The sequence below is a fragment of the Brachyhypopomus gauderio genome, unplaced genomic scaffold, assembly GCF_052324685.1.
Source record: "Brachyhypopomus gauderio isolate BG-103 unplaced genomic scaffold, BGAUD_0.2 sc44, whole genome shotgun sequence".
NCBI classification, from domain to species: Eukaryota; Metazoa; Chordata; class Actinopteri; order Gymnotiformes; family Hypopomidae; genus Brachyhypopomus; species Brachyhypopomus gauderio.
Window position 1 is genome coordinate 27,285 of NW_027506870.1, and position 12,495 is coordinate 39,779.

The 12,495-nt window shown below is 46.0% G+C and overlaps 13 non-coding genes and 3 pseudogenes across 13 annotated transcripts; all 16 read left to right on the forward strand.

The window, feature by feature from the left end:
* Positions 1-137: 137 nt before the first annotated feature.
* Positions 138-301, forward strand: LOC143486494 (U1 spliceosomal RNA). Its single transcript, XR_013123479.1, has one exon. It is a non-coding gene; the product is annotated as a U1 spliceosomal RNA (small nuclear RNA).
* A 626-nt stretch (positions 302-927) lies between these two features.
* Positions 928-1,068, forward strand: LOC143486500 (U1 spliceosomal RNA; annotated as a pseudogene).
* Positions 1,069-1,694: 626 nt separating this feature from the next.
* On the forward strand, positions 1,695-1,858 carry LOC143486505 (U1 spliceosomal RNA). Its single transcript, XR_013123480.1, has one exon. It is a non-coding gene; the product is annotated as a U1 spliceosomal RNA (small nuclear RNA).
* Positions 1,859-2,484: 626 nt separating this feature from the next.
* On the forward strand, positions 2,485-2,648 carry LOC143486430 (U1 spliceosomal RNA). The gene has a single exon (XR_013123419.1). It is a non-coding gene; the product is annotated as a U1 spliceosomal RNA (small nuclear RNA).
* Positions 2,649-3,274: 626 nt separating this feature from the next.
* On the forward strand, positions 3,275-3,415 carry LOC143486501 (U1 spliceosomal RNA; annotated as a pseudogene).
* A 626-nt stretch (positions 3,416-4,041) lies between these two features.
* LOC143486516 (U1 spliceosomal RNA) lies at positions 4,042-4,205 on the forward strand. Its single transcript, XR_013123484.1, has one exon. It is a non-coding gene; the product is annotated as a U1 spliceosomal RNA (small nuclear RNA).
* A 626-nt stretch (positions 4,206-4,831) lies between these two features.
* LOC143486528 (U1 spliceosomal RNA) lies at positions 4,832-4,995 on the forward strand. Its single transcript, XR_013123496.1, has one exon. It is a non-coding gene; the product is annotated as a U1 spliceosomal RNA (small nuclear RNA).
* Positions 4,996-5,621: 626 nt separating this feature from the next.
* On the forward strand, positions 5,622-5,762 carry LOC143486502 (U1 spliceosomal RNA; annotated as a pseudogene).
* A 626-nt stretch (positions 5,763-6,388) lies between these two features.
* LOC143486540 (U1 spliceosomal RNA) lies at positions 6,389-6,552 on the forward strand. The gene has a single exon (XR_013123507.1). It is a non-coding gene; the product is annotated as a U1 spliceosomal RNA (small nuclear RNA).
* Positions 6,553-7,175: 623 nt separating this feature from the next.
* LOC143486406 (U1 spliceosomal RNA) lies at positions 7,176-7,339 on the forward strand. Its single transcript, XR_013123396.1, has one exon. It is a non-coding gene; the product is annotated as a U1 spliceosomal RNA (small nuclear RNA).
* A 623-nt stretch (positions 7,340-7,962) lies between these two features.
* LOC143486522 (U1 spliceosomal RNA) lies at positions 7,963-8,126 on the forward strand. The gene has a single exon (XR_013123490.1). It is a non-coding gene; the product is annotated as a U1 spliceosomal RNA (small nuclear RNA).
* Positions 8,127-8,749: 623 nt separating this feature from the next.
* On the forward strand, positions 8,750-8,913 carry LOC143486553 (U1 spliceosomal RNA). The gene has a single exon (XR_013123518.1). It is a non-coding gene; the product is annotated as a U1 spliceosomal RNA (small nuclear RNA).
* Positions 8,914-9,536: 623 nt separating this feature from the next.
* On the forward strand, positions 9,537-9,700 carry LOC143486565 (U1 spliceosomal RNA). Its single transcript, XR_013123529.1, has one exon. It is a non-coding gene; the product is annotated as a U1 spliceosomal RNA (small nuclear RNA).
* Positions 9,701-10,322: 622 nt separating this feature from the next.
* On the forward strand, positions 10,323-10,486 carry LOC143486263 (U1 spliceosomal RNA). Its single transcript, XR_013123257.1, has one exon. It is a non-coding gene; the product is annotated as a U1 spliceosomal RNA (small nuclear RNA).
* A 623-nt stretch (positions 10,487-11,109) lies between these two features.
* Positions 11,110-11,273, forward strand: LOC143486365 (U1 spliceosomal RNA). The gene has a single exon (XR_013123356.1). It is a non-coding gene; the product is annotated as a U1 spliceosomal RNA (small nuclear RNA).
* A 623-nt stretch (positions 11,274-11,896) lies between these two features.
* LOC143486374 (U1 spliceosomal RNA) lies at positions 11,897-12,060 on the forward strand. The gene has a single exon (XR_013123365.1). It is a non-coding gene; the product is annotated as a U1 spliceosomal RNA (small nuclear RNA).
* The last annotated feature ends 435 nt before the right edge of the window (positions 12,061-12,495 follow it).

The following is a 12,495-nucleotide window of genomic DNA, read 5'->3' on the forward strand; positions in this document are numbered from 1 at the left end:
ATCAAGTGCCCGCCCATTGCCCTGCAACCCCGCCCCCTGTCTGTCAGGCCCTGACCCGCCCTCCCCTCTGCCCATGTTTTCCTTTTCCTGTGTTCTGACAAGGGGAAAGGGTTCTTGTACAGCTGCATTTCCAAGTCATACTTACCTGGCAGGGGTGAGACCATGATCAGGAAGGTGGTTCGCCCAAGGTGAGGCTCAGCCATTGCACTCAGGCTGTGCTGACCCTTGCGAATTCCCCAAATGCGGGAATCTCGACTGCATAATTTCTGGTAGTGGGGGACTGCGTTCGCGCTCTCCCCTGATACATTTTGTGGAAAAAAAGAAGAAATAAAACAAGCAATGATTACAATTTGCTTCACAGTAGCTTCTCAGTGCTTGAGCTCCACCTGTTGGTATGGCATTATAGACAGTGTGGGTAGACAGGTTTACTTGTATTTTGCCTGAAATGCAGTATATTTATGTACACACTTAAACGTTTCATTCTTTCCTATTTCCTACATTGATCAAAGCATTTAAAAGACTGGGGCTTTCCATGATGTTCTATGTGAACAAGATCTAATCCATCACAGAATCAGTCATGGCTTTATTCATTCTATTCGATCTCTAAACCTAGCTAGGAGCATAAAAAGCCTTAAAACTGTTGACAAACGGCAGAAGGAGTCTTGCCAGCGACGGCAAAATCAATACGCACTGGGTGCTTCTAGAGCGGGCTACACGTAAGGACTCTTGTCCTTTGCTGAATTTGACGTGCAAGACCAAAATGTTTTCCAATCATTTTCCCTTTCCTGTAATCAAGTGCCCGCCCATTGCCCTGCAACCCCGCCCCCTGTCTGTCAGGCCCTGACCCGCCCTCCCCTCTGCCCATGTTTTCCTTTTCCTGTGTTCTGACAAGGGGAAAGGGTTCTTGTACAGCTGCATTTCCAAGTCATACTTACCTGAAGGTGGTTCGCCCAAGGTGAGGCTCAGCCATTGCACTCAGGCTGTGCTGACCCTTGCGAATTCCCCAAATGCGGGAATCTCGACTGCATAATTTCTGGTAGTGGGGGACTGCGTTCGCGCTCTCCCCTGATACATTTTGTGGAAAAAAAGAAGAAATAAAACAAGCAATTATTACAATTTGCTTCACAGTAGCTTCTCAGTGCTTGAGCTCCACCTGTTGGTATGGCATTATAGACAGTGTGGGTAGACAGGTTTAGTTGTATTTTGCCTGAAATGCAGTATATTTATGTACACACTTAAACGTTTCATTCTTTCCTATTTCCTACATTGATCAAAGCATTTAAAAGACTGGGGCTTTCCATGATGTTCTATGTGAACAAGATCTAATCCATCACAGAATCAGTCATGGCTTTATTCATTCTATTCGATCTCTAAACCTAGCTAGGAGCATAAAAAGCCTTAAAACTGTTGACAAACGGCAGAAGGAGTCTTGCCAGCGACGGCAAAATCAATACGCACTGGGTGCTTCTAGAGCGGGCTACACGTAAGGACTCTTGTCCTTTGCTGAGTTTGACGTGCAAGACCAAAATGTTTTCCAATCATTTTCCCTTTCCTGTAATCAAGTGCCCGCCCATTGCCCTGCAACCCCGCCCCCTGTCTGTCAGGCCCTGACCCGCCCTCCCCTCTGCCCATGTTTTCCTTTTCCTGTGTTCTGACAAGGGGAAAGGGTTCTTGTACAGCTGCATTTCCAAGTCATACTTACCTGGCAGGGGTGAGACCATGATCAGGAAGGTGGTTCGCCCAAGGTGAGGCTCAGCCATTGCACTCAGGCTGTGCTGACCCTTGCGAATTCCCCAAATGCGGGAATCTCGACTGCATAATTTCTGGTAGTGGGGGACTGCGTTCGCGCTCTCCCCTGATACATTTTGTGGAAAAAAAGAAGAAATAAAACAAGCAATGATTACAATTTGCTTCACAGTAGCTTCTCAGTGCTTGAGCTCCACCTGTTGGTATGGCATTATAGACAGTGTGGGTAGACAGGTTTACTTGTATTTTGCCTGAAATGCAGTATATTTATGTACACACTTAAACGTTTCATTCTTTCCTATTTCCTACATTGATCAAAGCATTTAAAAGACTGGGGCTTTCCATGATGTTCTATGTGAACAAGATCTAATCCATCACAGAATCAGTCATGGCTTTATTCATTCTATTCGATCTCTAAACCTAGCTAGGAGCATAAAAAGCCTTAAAACTGTTGACAAACGGCAGAAGGAGTCTTGCCAGCGACGGCAAAATCAATACGCACTGGGTGCTTCTAGAGCGGGCTACACGTAAGGACTCTTGTCCTTTGCTGAGTTTGACGTGCAAGACCAAAATGTTTTCCAATCATTTTCCCTTTCCTGTAATCAAGTGCCCGCCCATTGCCCTGCAACCCCGCCCCCTGTCTGTCAGGCCCTGACCCGCCCTCCCCTCTGCCCATGTTTTCCTTTTCCTGTGTTCTGACAAGGGGAAAGGGTTCTTGTACAGCTGCATTTCCAAGTCATACTTACCTGGCAGGGGTGAGACCATGATCAGGAAGGTGGTTCGCCCAAGGTGAGGCTCAGCCATTGCCCTCAGGCTGTGCTGACCCTTGCGAATTCCCCAAATGCGGGAATCTCGACTGCATAATTTCTGGTAGTGGGGGACTGCGTTCGCGCTCTCCCCTGATACATTTTGTGGAAAAAAAGAAGAAATAAAACAAGCAATGATTACAATTTGCTTCACAGTAGCTTCTCAGTGCTTGAGCTCCACCTGTTGGTATGGCATTATAGACAGTGTGGGTAGACAGGTTTAGTTGTATTTTGCCTGAAATGCAGTATATTTATGTACACACTTAAACGTTTAATTCTTTCCTATTTCCTACATTGATCAAAGCATTTAAAAGACTGGGGCTTTCCATGATGTTCTATGTGAACAAGATCTAATCCATCACAGAATCAGTCATGGCTTTATTCATTCTATTCGATCTCTAAACCTAGCTAGGAGCATAAAAAGCCTTAAAACTGTTGACAAACGGCAGAAGGAGTCTTGCCAGCGACGGCAAAATCAATACGCACTGGGTGCTTCTAGAGCGGGCTACACGTAAGGACTCTTGTCCTTTGCTGAGTTTGACGTGCAAGACCAAAATGTTTTCCAATCATTTTCCCTTTCCTGTAATCAAGTGCCCGCCCATTGCCCTGCAACCCCGCCCCCTGTCTGTCAGGCCCTGACCCGCCCTCCCCTCTGCCCATGTTTTCCTTTTCCTGTGTTCTGACAAGGGGAAAGGGTTCTTGTACAGCTGCATTTCCAAGTCATACTTACCTGAAGGTGGTTCGCCCAAGGTGAGGCTCAGCCATTGCACTCAGGCTGTGCTGACCCTTGCGAATTCCCCAAATGCGGGAATCTCGACTGCATAATTTCTGGTAGTGGGGGACTGCGTTCGCGCTCTCCCCTGATACATTTTGTGGAAAAAAAGAAGAAATAAAACAAGCAATTATTACAATTTGCTTCACAGTAGCTTCTCAGTGCTTGAGCTCCACCTGTTGGTATGGCATTATAGACAGTGTGGGTAGACAGGTTTAGTTGTATTTTGCCTGAAATGCAGTATATTTATGTACACACTTAAACGTTTCATTCTTTCCTATTTCCTACATTGATCAAAGCATTTAAAAGACTGGGGCTTTCCATGATGTTCTATGTGAACAAGATCTAATCCATCACAGAATCAGTCATGGCTTTATTCATTCTATTCGATCTCTAAACCTAGCTAGGAGCATAAAAAGCCTTAAAACTGTTGACAAACGGCAGAAGGAGTCTTGCCAGCGACGGCAAAATCAATACGCACTGGGTGCTTCTAGAGCGGGCTACACGTAAGGACTCTTGTCCTTTGCTGAGTTTGACGTGCAAGACCAAAATGTTTTCCAATCATTTTCCCTTTCCTGTAATCAAGTGCCCGCCCATTGCCCTGCAACCCCGCCCCCTGTCTGTCAGGCCCTGACCCGCCCTCCCCTCTGCCCATGTTTTCCTTTTCCTGTGTTCTGACAAGGGGAAAGGGTTCTTGTACAGCTGCATTTCCAAGTCATACTTACCTGGCAGGGGTGAGACCATGATCAGGAAGGTGGTTCGCCCAAGGTGAGGCTCAGCCATTGCACTCAGGCTGTGCTGACCCTTGCGAATTCCCCAAATGCGGGAATCTCGACTGCATAATTTCTGGTAGTGGGGGACTGCGTTCGCGCTCTCCCCTGATACATTTTGTGGAAAAAAAGAAGAAATAAAACAAGCAATGATTACAATTTGCTTCACAGTAGCTTCTCAGTGCTTGAGCTCCACCTGTTGGTATGGCATTATAGACAGTGTGGGTAGACAGGTTTAGTTGTATTTTGCCTGAAATGCAGTATATTTATGTACACACTTAAACGTTTCATTCTTTCCTATTTCCTACATTGATCAAAGCATTTAAAAGACTGGGGCTTTCCATGATGTTCTATGTGAACAAGATCTAATCCATCACAGAATCAGTCATGGCTTTATTCATTCTATTCGATCTCTAAACCTAGCTAGGAGCATAAAAAGCCTTAAAACTGTTGACAAACGGCAGAAGGAGTCTTGCCAGCGACGGCAAAATCAATACGCACTGGGTGCTTCTAGAGCGGGCTACACGTAAGGACTCTTGTCCTTTGCTGAGTTTGACGTGCAAGACCAAAATGTTTTCCAATCATTTTCCCTTTCCTGTAATCAAGTGCCCGCCCATTGCCCTGCAACCCCGCCCCCTGTCTGTCAGGCCCTGACCCGCCCTCCCCTCTGCCCATGTTTTCCTTTTCCTGTGTTCTGACAAGGGGAAAGGGTTCTTGTACAGCTGCATTTCCAAGTCATACTTACCTGGCAGGGGTGAGACCATGATCAGGAAGGTGGTTCGCCCAAGGTGAGGCTCAGCCATTGCACTCAGGCTGTGCTGACCCTTGCGAATTCCCCAAATGCGGGAATCTCGACTGCATAATTTCTGGTAGTGGGGGACTGCGTTCGCGCTCTCCCCTGATACATTTTGTGGAAAAAAAGAAGAAATAAAACAAGCAATGATTACAATTTGCTTCACAGTAGCTTCTCAGTGCTTGAGCTCCACCTGTTGGTATGGCATTATAGACAGTGTGGGTAGACAGGTTTAGTTGTATTTTGCCTGAAATGCAGTATATTTATGTACACACTTAAACGTTTCATTCTTTCCTATTTCCTACATTGATCAAAGCATTTAAAAGACTGGGGCTTTCCATGATGTTCTATGTGAACAAGATCTAATCCATCACAGAATCAGTCATGGCTTTATTCATTCTATTCGATCTCTAAACCTAGCTAGGAGCATAAAAAGCCTTAAAACTGTTGACAAACGGCAGAAGGAGTCTTGCCAGCGACGGCAAAATCAATACGCACTGGGTGCTTCTAGAGCGGGCTACACGTAAGGACTCTTGTCCTTTGCTGAGTTTGACGTGCAAGACCAAAATGTTTTCCAATCATTTTCCCTTTCCTGTAATCAAGTGCCCGCCCATTGCCCTGCAACCCCGCCCCCTGTCTGTCAGGCCCTGACCCGCCCTCCCCTCTGCCCATGTTTTCCTTTTCCTGTGTTCTGACAAGGGGAAAGGGTTCTTGTACAGCTGCATTTCCAAGTCATACTTACCTGAAGGTGGTTCGCCCAAGGTGAGGCTCAGCCATTGCACTCAGGCTGTGCTGACCCTTGCGAATTCCCCAAATGCGGGAATCTCGACTGCATAATTTCTGGTAGTGGGGGACTGCGTTCGCGCTCTCCCCTGATACATTTTGTGGAAAAAAAGAAGAAATAAAACAAGCAATTATTACAATTTGCTTCACAGTAGCTTCTCAGTGCTTGAGCTCCACCTGTTGGTATGGCATTATAGACAGTGTGGGTAGACAGGTTTAGTTGTATTTTGCCTGAAATGCAGTATATTTATGTACACACTTAAACGTTTCATTCTTTCCTATTTCCTACATTGATCAAAGCATTTAAAAGACTGGGGCTTTCCATGATGTTCTATGTGAACAAGATCTAATCCATCACAGAATCAGTCATGGCTTTATTCATTCTATTCGATCTCTAAACCTAGCTAGGAGCATAAAAAGCCTTAAAACTGTTGACAAACGGCAGAAGGAGTCTTGCCAGCGACGGCAAAATCAATACGCACTGGGTGCTTCTAGAGCGGGCTACACGTAAGGACTCTTGTCCTTTGCTGAGTTTGACGTGCAAGACCAAAATGTTTTCCAATCATTTTCCCTTTCCTGTAATCAAGTGCCCGCCCATTGCCCTGCAACCCCGCCCCCTGTCTGTCAGGCCCTGACCCGCCCTCCCCTCTGCCCATGTTTTCCTTTTCCTGTGTTCTGACAAGGGGAAAGGGTTCTTGTACAGCTGCATTTCCAAGTCATACTTACCTGGCAGGGGTGAGACCATGATCAGGAAGGTGGTTCGCCCAAGGTGAGGCTCAGCCATTGCACTCAGGCTGTGCTGACCCTTGCGAATTCCCCAAATGCGGGAATCTCGACTGCATAATTTCTGGTAGTGGGGGACTGCGTTCGCGCTCTCCCCTGATACATTCTGTGGAAAAAAAGAAGAAATAAAACAAGCAATTACAATTTGCTTCACAGTAGCTTGTCAGTGCTTGAGCTCCACCTGTTGGTATGGCATTATAGACAGTGTGGGTAGACAGGTTTAGTTGTATTTTGCCTGAAATGCAGTATATTTATGTACACACTTAAACGTTTCATTCTTTCCTATTTCCTACATTGATCAATGCATTTAAAAGACTGGGGCTTTCCATGATGTTCTATGTGAACAAGATCTAATCCATCACAGAATCAGTCATGGCTTTATTCATTCTATTCGATCTCTAAACCTAGCTAGGAGCATAAAAAGCCTTAAAACTGTTGACAAACGGCAGAAGGAGTCTTGCCAGCGACGGCAAAATCAATACGCACTGGGTGCTTCTAGAGCGGGCTACACGTAAGGACTCTTGTCCTTTGCTGAGTTTGACGTGCAAGACCAAAATGTTTTCCAATCATTTTCCCTTTCCTGTAATCAAGTGCCCGCCCATTGCCCTGCAACCCCGCCCCCTGTCTGTCAGGCTCTGACCCGCCCTCCCCTCTGCCCATGTTTTCCTTTTCCTGTGTTCTGACAAGGGGAAAGGGTTCTTGTACAGCTGCATTTCCAAGTCATACTTACCTGGCAGGGGTGAGACCATGATCAGGAAGGTGGTTCACCCAAGGTGAGGCTCAGCCATTGCACTCAGGCTGTGCTGACCCTTGCGAATTCCCCAAATGCGGGAATCTCGACTGCATAATTTCTGGTAGTGGGGGACTGCGTTCGCGCTCTCCCCTGATACATTCTGTGGAAAAAAAGAAGAAATAAAACAAGCAATTACAATTTGCTTCACAGTAGCTTGTCAGTGCTTGAGCTCCACCTGTTGGTATGGCATTATAGACAGTGTGGGTAGACAGGTTTAGTTGTATTTTGCCTGAAATGCAGTATATTTATGTACACACTTAAACGTTTCATTCTTTCCTATTTCCTACATTGATCAATGCATTTAAAAGACTGGGGCTTTCCATGATGTTCTATGTGAACAAGATCTAATCCATCACAGAATCAGTCATGGCTTTATTCATTCTATTCGATCTCTAAACCTAGCTAGGAGCATAAAAAGCCTTAAAACTGTTGACAAACGGCAGAAGGAGTCTTGCCAGCGACGGCAAAATCAATACGCACTGGGTGCTTCTAGAGCGGGCTACACGTAAGGACTCTTGTCCTTTGCTGAGTTTGACGTGCAAGACCAAAATGTTTTCCAATCATTTTCCCTTTCCTGTAATCAAGTGCCCGCCCATTGCCCTGCAACCCCGCCCCCTGTCTGTCAGGCTCTGACCCGCCCTCCCCTCTGCCCATGTTTTCCTTTTCCTGTGTTCTGACAAGGGGAAAGGGTTCTTGTACAGCTGCATTTCCAAGTCATACTTACCTGGCAGGGGTGAGACCATGATCAGGAAGGTGGTTCACCCAAGGTGAGGCTCAGCCATTGCACTCAGGCTGTGCTGACCCTTGCGAATTCCCCAAATGCGGGAATCTCGACTGCATAATTTCTGGTAGTGGGGGACTGCGTTCGCGCTCTCCCCTGATACATTCTGTGGAAAAAAAGAAGAAATAAAACAAGCAATTACAATTTGCTTCACAGTAGCTTGTCAGTGCTTGAGCTCCACCTGTTGGTATGGCATTATAGACAGTGTGGGTAGACAGGTTTAGTTGTATTTTGCCTGAAATGCAGTATATTTATGTACACACTTAAACGTTTCATTCTTTCCTATTTCCTACATTGATCAATGCATTTAAAAGACTGGGGCTTTCCATGATGTTCTATGTGAACAAGATCTAATCCATCACAGAATCAGTCATGGCTTTATTCATTCTATTCGATCTCTAAACCTAGCTAGGAGCATAAAAAGCCTTAAAACTGTTGACAAACGGCAGAAGGAGTCTTGCCAGCGACGGCAAAATCAATACGCACTGGGTGCTTCTAGAGCGGGCTACACGTAAGGACTCTTGTCCTTTGCTGAGTTTGACGTGCAAGACCAAAATGTGTTCCAATCATTTTCCCTTTCCTGTAATCAAGTGCCCGCCCATTGCCTTGCAACCCCGCCCCCTGTCTGTCAGGCTCTGACCCGCCCTCCCCTCTGCCCATGTTTTCCTTTTCCTGTGTTCTGACAAGGGGAAAGGGTTCTTGTACAGCTGCATTTCCAAGTCATACTTACCTGGCAGGGGTGAGACCATGATCAGGAAGGTGGTTCGCCCAAGGTGAGGCTCAGCCATTGCACTCAGGCTGTGCTGACCCTTGCGAATTCCCCAAATGCGGGAATCTCGACTGCATAATTTCTGGTAGTGGGGGACTGCGTTCGCGCTCTCCCCTGATACATTTTGTGGAAAAAAAGAAGAAATAAAACAAGCAATTACAATTTGCTTCACAGTAGCTTGTCAGTGCTTGAGCTCCACCTGTTGGTATGGCATTATAGACAGTGTGGGTAGACAGGTTTAGTTGTATTTTGCCTGAAATGCAGTATATTTATGTACACACTTAAACGTTTCATTCTTTCCTATTTCCTACATTGATCAATGCATTTAAAAGACTGGGGCTTTCCATGATGTTCTATGTGAACAAGATCTAATCCATCACAGAATCAGTCATGGCTTTATTCATTCTATTCGATCTCTAAACCTAGCTAGGAGCATAAAAAGCCTTAAAACTGTTGACAAACGGCAGAAGGAGTCTTGCCAGCGACGGCAAAATCAATACGCACTGGGTGCTTCTCGAGCGGGCTACACGTAAGGACTCTTGTCCTTTGCTGAGTTTGACGTGCAAGACCAAAATGTTTTCCAATCATTTTCCCTTTCCTGTAATCAAGTGCCCGCCCATTGCCCTGCAACCCCGCCCCCTGTCTGTCAGGCTCTGACCCGCCCTCCCCTCTGCCCATGTTTTCCTTTTCCTGTGTTCTGACAAGGGGAAAGGGTTCTTGTACAGCTGCATTTCCAAGTCATACTTACCTGGCAGGGGTGAGACCATGATCAGGAAGGTGGTTCGCCCAAGGTGAGGCTCAGCCATTGCACTCAGGCTGTGCTGACCCTTGCGAATTCCCCAAATGCGGGAATCTCGACTGCATAATTTCTGGTAGTGGGGGACTGCGTTCGCGCTCTCCCCTGATACATTCTGTGGAAAAAAAGAAGAAATAAAACAAGCAATTACAATTTGCTTCACAGTAGCTTGTCAGTGCTTGAGCTCCACCTGTTGGTATGGCATTATAGACAGTGTGGGTAGACAGGTTTAGTTGTATTTTGCCTGAAATGCAGTATATTTATGTACACACTTAAACGTTTCATTCTTTCCTATTTCCTACATTGATCAATGCATTTAAAAGACTGGGGCTTTCCATGATGTTCTATGTGAACAAGATCTAATCCATCACAGAATCAGTCATGGCTTTATTCATTCTATTCGATCTCTAAACCTAGCTAGGAGCATAAAAGCCTTAAAACTGTTGACAAACGGCAGAAGGAGTCTTGCCAGCGACGGCAAAATCAATACGCACTGGGTGCTTCTAGAGCGGGCTACACGTAAGGACTCTTGTCCTTTGCTGAGTTTGACGTGCAAGACCAAAATGTTTTCCAATCATTTTCCCTTTCCTGTAATCAAGTGCCCGCCCATTGCCCTGCAACCCCGCCCCCTGTCTGTCAGGCTCTGACCCGCCCTCCCCTCTGCCCATGTTTTCCTTTTCCTGTGTTCTGACAAGGGGAAAGGGTTCTTGTACAGCTGCATTTCCAAGTCATACTTACCTGGCAGGGGTGAGACCATGATCAGGAAGGTGGTTCGCCCAAGGTGAGGCTCAGCCATTGCACTCAGGCTGTGCTGACCCTTGCGAATTCCCCAAATGCGGGAATCTCGACTGCATAATTTCTGGTAGTAGGGGACTGCGTTCGCGCTCTCCCCTGATACATTCTGTGGAAAAAAAGAAGAAATAAAACAAGCAATTACAATTTGCTTCACAGTAGCTTGTCAGTGCTTGAGCTCCACCTGTTGGTATGGCATTATAGACAGTGTGGGTAGACAGGTTTAGTTGTATTTTGCCTGAAATGCAGTATATTTATGTACACACTTAAACGTTTCATTCTTTCCTATTTCCTACATTGATCAATGCATTTAAAAGACTGGGGCTTTCCATGATGTTCTATGTGAACAAGATCTAATCCATCACAGAATCAGTCATGGCTTTATTCATTCTATTCGATCTCTAAACCTAGCTAGGAGCATAAAAAGCCTTAAAACTGTTGACAAACGGCAGAAGGAGTCTTGCCAGCGACGGCAAAATCAATACGCACTGGGTGCTTCTAGAGCGGGCTACACGTAAGGACTCTTGTCCTTTGCTGAGTTTGACATGCAAGACCAAAATGTGTTCCAATCATTTTCCCTTTCCTGTAATCAAGTGCCCGCCCATTGCCCTGCAACCCCGCCCCCTGTCTGTCAGGCTCTGACCCGCCCTCCCCTCTGCCCATGTTTTCCTTTTCCTGTGTTCTGACAAGGGGAAAGGGTTCTTGTACAGCTGCATTTCCAAGTCATACTTACCTGGCAGGGGTGAGACCATGATCAGGAAGGTGGTTCACCCAAGGTGAGGCTCAGCCATTGCACTCAGGCTGTGCTGACCCTTGCGAATTCCCCAAATGCGGGAATCTTGACTGCATAATTTCTGGTAGTGGGGGACTGCGTTCGCGCTCTCCCCTGATACATTTTGTGGAAAAAAAGAAGAAATAAAACAAGCAATTACATTTTGCTTCACAGTAGCTTGTCAGTGCTTGAGCTCCACCTGTTGGTATGGCATTATAGACAGTGTGGGTAGACAGGTTTAGTTGTATTTTGCCTGAAATGCAGTATATTTATGTACACACTTAAACGTTTCATTCTTTCCTATTTCCTACATTGATCAATGCATTTAAAAGACTGGGGCTTTCCATGATGTTCTATGTGAACAAGATCTAATCCATCACAGAATCAGTCATGGCTTTATTCATTCTATTCGATCTCTAAACCTAGCTAGGAGCATAAAAAGCCTTAAAACTGTTGACAAACGGCAGAAGGAGTCTTGCCAGCGACGGCAAAATCAATACGCACTGGGTGCTTCTAGAGCGGGCTACACGTAAGGACTCTTGTCCTTTGCTGAGTTTGACGTGCAAGACCAAAATGTTTTCCAATCATTTTCCCTTTCCTGTAATCAAGTGCCCGCCCATTGCCCTGCAACCCCGCCCCCTGTCTGTCAGGCTCTGACCCGCCCTCCCCTCTGCCCATGTTTTCCTTTTCCTGTGTTCTGACAAGGGGAAAGGGTTCTTGTACAGCTGCATTTCCAAGTCATACTTACCTGGCAGGGGTGAGACCATGATCAGGAAGGTGGTTCGTCCAAGGTGAGGCTCAGCCATTGCACTCAGGCTGTGCTGACCCTTGCGAATTCCCCAAATGCGGGAATCTCGACTGCATAATTTCTGGTAGTGGGGGACTGCGTTCGCGCTCTCCCCTGATACATTTTGTGGAAAAAAAGAAGAAATAAAACAAGCAATTACAATTTGCTTCACAGTAGCTTGTCAGTGCTTGAGCTCCACCTGTTGGTATGGCATTATAGACAGTGTGGGTAGACAGGTTTAGTTGTATTTTGCCTGAAATGCAGTATATTTATGTACACACTTAAACGTTTCATTCTTTCCTATTTCCTACATTGATCAATGCATTTAAAAGACTGGGGCTTTCCATGATGTTCTATGTGAACAAGATCTAATCCATCACAGAATCAGTCATGGCTTTATTCATTCTATTCGATCTCTAAACCTAGCTAGGAGCATAAAAAGCCTTAAAACTGTTGACAAACGGCAGAAGGAGTCTTGCCAGCGACGGCAAAATCAATACGCACTGGGTGCTTCTAGAGCGGGCTACACGTAAGGACTCTTGTCCTTTGCTG